This window comes from Colobus angolensis, unplaced genomic scaffold (genome assembly GCF_000951035.1).
Source record: "Colobus angolensis palliatus isolate OR3802 unplaced genomic scaffold, Cang.pa_1.0 Scaffold2, whole genome shotgun sequence".
NCBI classification, from domain to species: Eukaryota; Metazoa; Chordata; class Mammalia; order Primates; family Cercopithecidae; genus Colobus; species Colobus angolensis.
In genome coordinates this window covers 26,594,790-26,605,551 of record NW_012115154.1, presented here as the reverse complement: position 1 = coordinate 26,605,551, position 10,762 = coordinate 26,594,790, and positions in this window count along the sequence as shown.

Sequence of the window (10,762 nt, the reverse complement as noted above, 5' to 3'; positions counted from 1 at the left end):
CCCTGCAGCCTCACTTCGGGAGACCGGGTGCGCGCAGTGGGCACCCGGTCCAGGGGAGGCGCTGGGCCCAGGGGAGTCCCCGGCCCCGCTGCTGATCCTGCCGCCCGGGGGTCTCCTATGCTCCTATCATGACGCTGGCTTGACCCTCAGCCGAGAGCTGTGGGCCTGGTCCTGGTGAGAGCTGGGCTCCGGGACAAGGCCAGGAGGCCTCGCAGGGGCACAGTGTTCTGGCTTCAGAATAATCGTCACCATCTCGGAAAAGCTGGGTCGGAGGAACCTGCTCGGCCAGCAGTTTCTCTGACTCACCAGTGGGCCAGGGCGGCAGCCTCGGGGGCACCCCTTCCTCCCCCCAGCTGACCGCGTCTCTTCTGTTTCCCTGCAGGCTGCCTACTCGAGGAGGGCCTCTGCGGAGCGTCGGAGGCCTGTGTGAACGGTGAGTGTGGGGTCCTGGCTGCTGCGCCCTGGTCTGTCCCTCTCCTGCCCGCCGTGCGCAGCGCCCAGCCTGGAGAGCCCCGCCTCTGGCCTGGAACTGGGGCCGACCGGGCGCGCTGCTGAGAGGAGGCGGATCGAACCCCTGGAGCCATGGGCTGCGGCCTCGTTGGGTGCGGGGGAAGAGGGTGCCCAGGTGCTGGGCACTCATCGCTCGCACCAACCCTTGCTTTCTGATTTTGTTTTGTTCTGTCCTTCGGCAAGTTTTTCATCCTTTTTAAAAAAAGTTTTTTGAGATAGAGTCTTGCTCTGTCTCCCAGGCTATGGTGCTATGTCTCACTGCAACCTTCGCCTCCGGGGTTCGAGAGATTCTCCTGCCTCAGCCTCCTGAGTAGCTGGGACTACAGGCGTGCGCCGCTGCACCCGGCTAATTGTTTCGTATTTTTAGAAGAGACAGGGTTTCACCATGTTGGCCTCAGGTGGTCCCCCCGCCTCGGCCTCCCAAAGTGCTGGGATTACAGGTGTGAGCCGCCGCGCCTGGCCGGGTTTTTCACCCTTTAAGCCACCTGTTTTCCTCTCTTATCAGGCGGATAAGAAAACACGTGCAAATGCTGCATTTTCAGGCTGGGCTGAAAGCCCATGAGGACTGTAGTTATTTTGAAATACAGGGAGCAGTGGGTCCCGCGGAGCCCCTTCCCTCTGGTGGGGTCAGGCAGAGGGCATCGCCCAGGGCGGAGGCCGCCTGGTCCTGTCTGATGCTGATGAACTGGGCGCTGTGCGCTCTGAAGGCGCAGGGGAGGGGTAAACTCCAGTATCCTCAGAAAAGCGCTGGGCAGAGCCACCTTTCTCCAAGTCAGGGGCTGCGTGTGGGTCCGGGGCGCGCTGAGCGTGGCCTTCTCTTTCCCCAGCTCCCATCCCCTCTGCCCTCAGACTGTGGGCAGGAGCGGATTTAATCCTAGCCAGGATGGAGGGGCCTGCCCAGAGGCCCCTTGCACCCACTAATCTCTGCACAGACCTGGGTGCCGGCGGGGCGCGGGCCTGGGGTGCCGCCCTCCGGGGGTATTTCGGGACAGGCCTCACCTGCACTGGTGCATCCTCGGGGAGACGAGGTGGATGCCTCTGAGGGTCTGAGAAGCGAAACCGAGGAGCTCGTGTGCCCTGGGGTGGGACCAGTCCTGGGTTCCGGACGGAACCTCTGTGTCTGTGCCTAGGCAGCTTCTGGGGTCGGGAGGGGAAGCCACGCTGGAGGCGCCAAGAGGAGAGCAGGTCCTCGGCCACCGCAGCTTCTGCTGTTGTCTCTTGTTTGGGGAGATTCCTGTGCCGAGTGTGACAAGTGGGAACCGGCAGCTCGTGGGGTGCAGCGTGGGTGGTGGGTGAGGTTCTGGCCCAGCCCAAGACCCCCCGGGCTCCCTGGCATCTACTCCGTGCAGCTTTAATTTGGAGGCAGCGTTAAGAAAAATAGGGATATTGAAAAGCCTACCTCGTCTGCCTGGACTCAACAGCGTTTGATGATAATGGAAGCAGGTGTGTGTGTTTAATTTAATTGGAGCAGTAAGTAGCTCCAGCAGAATAAAAGCCGAGGCTGTTTCCCCCGCTCCTTGACAAAGGCCAGCCTGGGTGTCTGGCTGTGATCATTCTCAGACGTTTTTCTCCCCAACCTTGATTTGCCTCCCGGACATGGAGTCGTCTCAACATCATATCCAGATAATGACTGTGGATTCTTTGGAAGAGAAAAGCAATTTAAATGTAAATACCCATATTCAGGCCTTGATTTATAGAAACAGATGATATTTGATTTTTTTTTTTTTATGATGCAGTGAAGGTCTAGGAAACAGCGAAGCCAGAGGCACCCAATCTGAGAAAACTATGCTTTGCGAGGCTGACGGGGAGCGATAGAAGTGGTTCCTGCGCTGCTGGCTCAGATTTATGGTTGCCATGGTGACTGGTTTAGCCCGAGGCCGGTGGGCCAGGGGTGCAGCAGCCCAGGGTGCGGTGGGGGGTGACTGCAAGTCCAGAACATTCTGTCACCAGCCGCAGGGTCTCTTTCTCTCTCTGGCTCCCTCTCTCTCTTTCCCCCTCTCTTTCCTTAAGGTACATGCAGGAATATATAATCTTACCAAGCTTGGACATGTTTTTTAAAAGCCCAACAGACCTTGTTAATAAAAAGAAAATCAAAAGATGAACGTACTGCCTCACACCCATTAGGATGGCTAGTATTTAAAAAACCCTGAAAGTCGGCGTTGGTGAGAATGTGGAGAAATTGAACAGTTGTGTGCTGCTGATGGGAATGTAAAATGGCGTTGTTGGCGTTGTTGTTGGCGTTGTTGTTGCTGAGGGAAACACTATGGTGGTTTCCTAAAAAATTAAAAATAGAGTTTGTAATTTGCCTCAGCAACCCCACTTCTGGGTACGTACCCCATAACACGGGAAGCAGAGACTTGAAGAGCTGTTTGCACACCCATGTTCATAGCAGTTAATGCACAACAGCCAGAGGTGAAAGCAGCCCAGTGTCCACTGATGGGCAAATGGACAAGGGAAACGTCCATCCACATGATGGAATAGTACGCAGCCCTGAAGAGGAAGGGAGTGCTGACACACGCTGCAACATGGGTGGACCTTGAGGCTGTTACGCTGAGTGAAATAAGCCAGTCACAAAAGGACAAATAATGATTCCACGCATGTGACATACTAAAGATAGTCAAGTTCATAGAGACAGAAGGGAGAGTGAGGGGGCCAGGGGCTGGGGGACAGTTGGGGTGTCAGTGTGTAATTGGTGGAGTTTCAGTTTGGGATGATGGAAAAGTTCTGGAAATAGATGGTGGTGATGACTGATCAAAAGTGTGAATGTAATTAACACCACCGAACTGTACACTTAAAAATGGCTAAGATGGTACATTTTAATGTGACATATATTTTACCACAATATGCAATTGAAACTATGAAATTGCAGCCTCCACATGTGCGTGTTTAATGTAATCGAATGCTTCAGCTGTAAGGGTTTTAGGCCAGCTCCCTCAGGGGGAAGTAGTGATTGGAAACTTTAGAGCGACCCTGGGGGTCAATTCCTTGGTATTTCATAACTCTGGAGTAACTTTGATTATTATAGAAAAGATTGTAAGTGTTCTGGAAGTCAAAACTTAAGATAAAGCAATCACATAATCCTGGAACAGCTTGTAGAAAAGAGAGTTTAGATGCTGTTACATGGGCATCCTAAATATGAGGAAAACAGGTTTCAAATAATTTTTAAAGTGGATTTGATTTCATGGTTGATAACTTTAAATGGGACACATCCAAAAACAGGTGGTATGTCCTAAAAATTCTAAAGCTATAATAACTACTCCACAATAGAAAAATGGAAAACAAATCTATGAAGATTAAAATAGATCATGTTTATGTCAGGAAGGGAGCTGGTCGCTTTCATGCCCTGCTGGTGGGAGCATGGCCTGGCATGATCATGATGGACACTGACTGGCCAGCACGTTCACACCATATAAGTGAGGTAGCCCGTGACTCAGCAATCCGATTCGTGAGAATATGCCCCAAGAAAATAATCCATTACCCAAAATACTAAAGAAAACTTGAAGCACAAAGTTGTTCTTTGCAGTGGTGTTGATATTAATTTTAAAACAGTAGACAAATCGTTAATATTAAACAAATGAGAATGCTTCTTTAAAGCCATGTTATGGTCACGTGATTCAAATGTTAAGCAGACATTAAAAGGGAAGTGTTCAAAAAGTTGTTAATAACATCAGAAAGTGCAGGTGGTAGAAAGTAAATGAAAAACTCAGGATCCAAAACTGAATGTCTAATACAATGACAGCTATGCGAAAATGTGGATAGCAGAAAAAGCTAAAAGAAATATACCAAACTGTGAATAGTGGCTCTCTCTGGGTAGCGACTTTTATTTTATTCATATTTCTCTGGTTTTCCAATTTTTCATGCCAGCATGTTCCTGCTAAAAGAAGAGAGGTGGGAAGGAGGCACGTGAACGAACCACTCCCTTTTAGCTCAGATCCCTGGAAACAGCCACCCAGAAAGGAGGAGAGGCCTGAGCAGGAGGGGCGCAGAGGGGTGGCTGAGCAGGAGGGGCGCAGAGGGGTGGCTGAGCTTCTAAGAGTGTGTCATGACCACACCACAGTGCTGGAGCCCAGGGGCAGAAACCCCGGACGTCCAGGAGGGTAAGAGGAGCAAGTTGCGCTCTCTGCTTGGAGGGAGGTGGAAGAATGGTGACAGGTGGGGGAGGGATGGCTCAGCTACACACCTGTCGGCTCCGTGTCTTGTGGCTCAAGGCTGAGTTATGCTGTGACGACCCACAAGCCCTGCGCTTGGTGGCCCAGGTGACATGGGCCTGTGGGCCGTTGCAGGGTGTCTGCCTTCCCTCCGCAGGTGCCCTCCCGGGACGCTGCCAGCCGGGGCCACGGCAACAGCTGCTGGGAGGGGTACCCTTGCACTCGTGGCTCACTCCGCCGGCCACGCTGACGGTGGGGAGGCTCCTCCTGCAGCCGACTCCCCGTGGCGGGGTCACAGCCACAGCCTTCATGTCTGCAACGGCAGCATATTCGATTCCAAGCCCTTTCTCCACTGAAGAGGGCAGAAAGCCACCAGGAACGTTGGACGTCTGCAGTGGTGGAGTGTTGTTCACCCATGGAAAGGAAGGAAGGAAGCACCTGCACACTGACGCGGAGGAACCTGGGAAACTCTGTGCTCGTTGGAAGAAGCCGAGTCACAAAAATCACAGGGGCTGGATTTCATTTGTACAAGATGTCCAGGTGCCCAGGGGCGGAGGCTCACGCCTGTAATCCCAGCACTTTGGGCGGCCGAGGCGGGTGGATCACTTGAGGTCAGGAGTTCAAGACCAGCCTGGCCAACGTGTTGAAACCCCGTCTCTACTAAAAATACAAAAATTAGCTGGGCATGATGGTAGGCATCCGTATTCCCAGCTATTTGGGAGGCTGAGGCAGGAGAATTGCTTGAACCCAGGAGGTGGAGGTTACAGTGAGCTGAGTTCACACCATTGCACTCCAGTCTGAGCAACAGACTGAGACTCTGTCTCTAAATAAATAAATAAATAGGTAAATAAATAAATAAGTCCAGGAGAGGTAAGTTGGTAGAGACAGAAAGTAGGTTGTGGCCGTGTAGGGCTGGGGAAAGTGTTGGGGGCATGGGAAGTGATGGCGGAGGGGCAGGTTCCCTTTGGTGGTACTGAGAGGTTCTGAGATGGACAGTGAGGTGGTCATGGAACTCTGAACATTCAGAAAACCATTGACTCCTTAAGACAAGGACTTGTTCTGTCGCTGAGGTTGGCGTGCAGTGGTGCAATCCTAGCCTACTCGAGCCTTGAACTCCTAGTCTCACGTCATCCTCTTGCCTCAGCCTCCCTAGTAGCTGGCACTACAAGCACACGCCATCATGCCTGGCTATTTTAAAATTATTTTGCAGAGATGGAGTCTCAGTATGTTTCCCAGGCTAGTCTTGAACTCATGACCTCAAGTGGTCCTCCCATCTTGGCCTCCTGAAGTGCTGGGATTACAGGCATGAGCCACTGTGCCCAGCCAACTCCTGTACTTTAAAAGGCTGAATTATATGGTATATGAATTATGTTTCAATAAAGCTGTTTTTAAAAAGAAGAAAAGAGAACTGAGGATACAGTTAGGCAAGGAGGTGAGCATAGTGGAGGATATAGCCAGAGAATTGCATTTCCTTAATAAGGGGTTACTTCCCTGACCCCAGACAGACGGGCTTCCTCCCAGGACGTTCAGCCAGACACAGAACAAGACGGTTGAAAGTGCTGACTCCACCATCTGGGCACAAAGCAGAACAATAAACTCGTCTCTCCAGATTTGGGAGTTTTTCTAGCAAACAGTCACCTCCCAGTGCAACTTAGGCACTGAAAGCACTAGGGTTGTCCCCTAAGTGGAAGACTTCAGATTATTCAAATCCAGAGTGTCTCCCTAATTCTTCAAAGCCATGCGATTAACCCTATTTGGATTTTTGGCCACAGCAAGCAGTGACGGCCATCAGTGGGAAATTATTTATTGAGTGAGTGGACACAGGAATAAATGAGTCATCCTTTCATGGCACAAGAGACACCCCCATAACCCTCAAATAAAAGGTTTATATACCACAGTGGGGAAAAAGTAGTTTCTCACCCCTTTCTGGGTTCATGGCTGAGACTTGTAACAAAAGACAGATTAATAAGAGAAACCCCTACCCACTTACTGAATACTGTTTCTTTTTTTTTTTTTTTTTTTTTGAGATGGAGTCTCACTCTGTCGCCCGGGGCTGGAGTGCAGTGGCCGGATCTCAGCTCACTGCAAGCTCCGCCTCCCGGGTTCACGCCATTCTCCTGCCTCAGCCTCCCGAGTAGCTGGGACTACAGGCGCCCGCCACGTCGCCCGGCTAGTTTTTTGTATTTTTTAGTAGAGACGGGGTTTCACCGTGTTAGCCAGGATGGTCTCGATCTCCTGACCTCGTGATCCGCCCGTCTCGGCCTCCCAAAGTGCTGGGATTACAGGCTTGAGCCACCGCGCCCGGCTGCTGAATACTGTTTCTTTATGTCACATGAGAGCCTTCAGAAATGAAGACCCAGGAAACAGGAAAGCCTGTTTTTATGGACAGTTGTGCAGAAGTGTGGTCAGAGGGCAAATGGCATGCTCTGATGTCACAGGCTGAAGGGCTCAGGAAGGCCTGTCCAGAGTCTTCTAGCTGCTTCTGCTGGAGATAAGGACATTCCCCTCTGGGCATAGGGAGGCCCCTCTGTAATGAGGGTCTTATGACCTGCCTCCGAGGAGAAGGGGCCGGGGGAATTCTGGTTTCTGTGGTCTGCTTTTGCCGTTTTCTCAAGGGCCACCCTGCCATATTTTGAGGTAGCATGTCCCGAATCCAGTCTATATAAATTTTGTGAAGGGGTGGCCTGCCCCTCCACACCTGTGGGCGTTTCTCGTTAGGCGGAACGAGAGACTTGAGAAAAGAAATGAGACACAGAGACAAAGTACAGAGAAAGAAAAAGTGGGCCCAGGAGACCGGTGCTCAGCATACAGAGGACCCAACGCCGGCACTGGTCTCTGAGTTCCCTTAGTATTTATTGATAATTATGTTTACCATCTTAAGGATAAGGGAGTGGCAGGACAATAGGATCATTGTAGGGAGAAAATTAGCAGTAAGACATATGGATCAAGATCTCTGTGACATGAACAAGTTCAAAGGAAAATGCTGTGCCTTAATATGCATATGCAAACATCTCTATAAACCTTTTAGCAGCATTGCGCCAGCAAGTCCCACCTTATGCCGTAAGGCGGTTTTCTCCTATCTCAGTAAACAGAGCATACAATCGGGTTTTACACTGAGATGTTCCATTGCCCAGGGACGGGCAGGATTTTTAACCAGCAAGCTGCCTTCAGGCACTTGTTTAACAAAGACACGTCCTGCACAGCCCAAAATCCATTAAACTTTGAGTCACCACAGCACATGTCTCTTGCAAGGACAAGATTGGGGGTAGGGTCACAGATTAACAGCATCTCAAATACAGAACAAAATGGAGTCTCTTATGTCTACTTCTTTCTATATAGACACAGTAACAAGCTGATCTCTCTTTCTTTTCCCCACAATTTTGCATATCAATTCCCAAAAGTGTGCTTTAGAAACTGCCCAGGAAAAGCTAGTGAATGGGCTCATTTGTGAATATCAAAAAACCACTGATTGAGCATCTACAGGCAGACCTTGGAGATGCAGTTGGTTCAATTCTGGGCCACTGCAATAAAGCAAATATGACAATAAAGGGAGTCACACAGATTTTCTAGTTTTCCAGTACATATAAAAGTTACGTTTCATTAGACTGTGGTCTATTCAGTGTGTAATAGCATGATGTCTAAAAAGCAATGTACAGGCCTTCATTAAAAATGTCATTGCCAACAATACTAATGATCACCTGAGCTTTTGCCAAGTTGTAATCTTCCTGCGGGTGGAGGGTCTTGCTGCAGTGTTGATGGCTGCTGATTGATCAGGGCCGTGGTTGCTAGAAGGTTGGGGCGACTGTGGTAATTTCTTAAAATAAGATAAATAAAGTTGACTGCATCAGTTGACTGTTCCTTCATGAAAGATTTCTTTGTAGCATGCAATGCTGTTTGGTAGCATTTTACCTTTCCATAGTAGAACTTTTTTCAGAATTAGAGTCAATCCTTTCAAACCCTGCCACTGTCTTATCAAATAAGTTGATGTGATATTCTGAATCCTTTGTTGTGGTTTTCACAGCCTCTTCACCAGGAGGAGATTCCATCTCCAGAAACCACTTTCTTTGCTCATCCCTAAGAAGCAACTCCTCACCTGTTAAAGTTTTCTCATGAGATTGTGGCAATTTGGTCACATCTTCAGGCAGCTCTGCTAATTCTAGTTCCCTTGCTGTTCCCACCACATCTGCAGTTCCTTCCTCTACTGAAGTCCTGAATCCCTCAAAGTCATGCATGAGGGTTGGAATCAGCCTCTTCCAAACTCCTGTGACTGTTGCTATTTTGACCTTCCTCCATGAATCACAAGTGTTCTCAATGGCATCTAGAATGGTGAGTTTTTTCCAGGAGGTTTTCAATTTACTTTACCCAGATCAATCAGAGGAATCACCATCTATGGCAGCTATCATCTTACAAAGTGTGTTTCTAAAATATAAATCTTGGCTGGGTGCAGTGGCTCATGTCTGTAATCCCAGCACTTTGAGAGGCCGAGGCAGGTGGATCACAAGGTCAGGAGTTCAAGACCAGCCCGGCCAACATGGTGAAACCCCGTCTCTACTAAAAATACAAAAATTAGCCAAGCGTGGTGGCGCATGCCTGTAATCCCAGCTATGTGGGAGGCTGAGGCAAGGGGATCACCTGAGGCCAGGAGTTCAAGACCAGCCCGGCCAACATGGTGAAACCCCGTCTCTACTAAAAATACAAAAATTAGCCAAGCGTGGTGGCGCATGCCTGTAATCCCAGCTATGTGGGAGGCTGAGGCAAGGAATTGCTTGAACCCGGGAGGTGGAGGTTGTGAGCTGAGATTGCACCACTGCACCAGCTTGGGCGATAGATGGAGACTCCATCTCAAAAATATATATATATATATGTATAATATATATAAAATATATAATTATAATATATTCTATATTATAGAATATATTATATATATTATTAATATATAATATGTGTGTGTGTGTGTGTCTTGAAATTATTTTTTGATCCCTGGGCTGCAGAATGGATGAGCCGTCAGCAGGCATGAAAACAGCATTCGCCTCGTTGTATAGCTGCATCACAGCTCTTGGGTGACCGGTGCCCTGCGCATGAGCAGCCGTATTTTGAAAGGAATCTTTTTTGAGCAGTAGGTCTCAATAGTGGGGCTTAAAGTATTCAGTAAACCATGCTGTAAACAGGTGTGCTGTCATCCAGCTTTGTTCCAGTGACAGAGCACAGGCAGTCATAGATTTAGCATGACTCTTAAGGGCTCTGGGATGAGCAAGCATTGGCCTGGGCTTAAAGGCCTCGGCTGCATTAGCTCCTCACAAGAGAGCCAGCCTGTCCTTTGAAGCTTTGAAGTCAGGCACTGTCTTCTCTCTAGCGGTGGAAGTCCTAGATGGCATCTTCTTCAACGTGAGGCTGTTCCATCTACATTGAAAATGTGTTGTTAGGGTAGCCACCTTCATCACTGGTCTCAGCCCGATCTGGAGAACTTGCTGCAGCTTCTCCATCAGCATTTGCTGCTGCACCTTACACTGTTATGTTATGGAGATGACTCCTTTCCTTAAACCTCATGAACCAACCCCTGCGAGCTTCGGAGTTTTCTTCCGCAGCTTCCTCACTTCTCTCAGCCTTCATGACATTGAAGAGTGAGGGCCTTGCTCTGGATGAGGCTCTGGCTTAAGGGAATATTGTGGCTGGCTGGCTCCATCCAGACCACTCAGACTTTCTCCATATGAGCAGTAAGGCTGTTTCACTTTCTCATTTTCTGGAATAGCACTTTTAATTTGCTCCAAGAACTTTTCCTTTGCATTCACAACTTGGCTGTTTTACACGAGAGGCCTTGTTTCTGGCCGATTCTTGGCTTTCGGCCTGGCTTCCTCACTAAGTTTAATCATTCCTAGCTTCCGATTTAAAGTGAGAGAGGTGTGGCTCTTTCTTTCACATGAACACTTGGAGGCCGCTGTAGGGTTGCTAATTAGCCTAATTTCAATATCGTTGTGTCTCGGGGAATAGGGAGGCTGGAGGAGAAGGAGAGAGATGGGAGAATGTGGAGGAGAGGGAGGGAGATGGAGAATGTGGGGGAGAGGGAGGGAGATGGGAGAATGTGGAGGAGAGGGAGGGAGATGGAG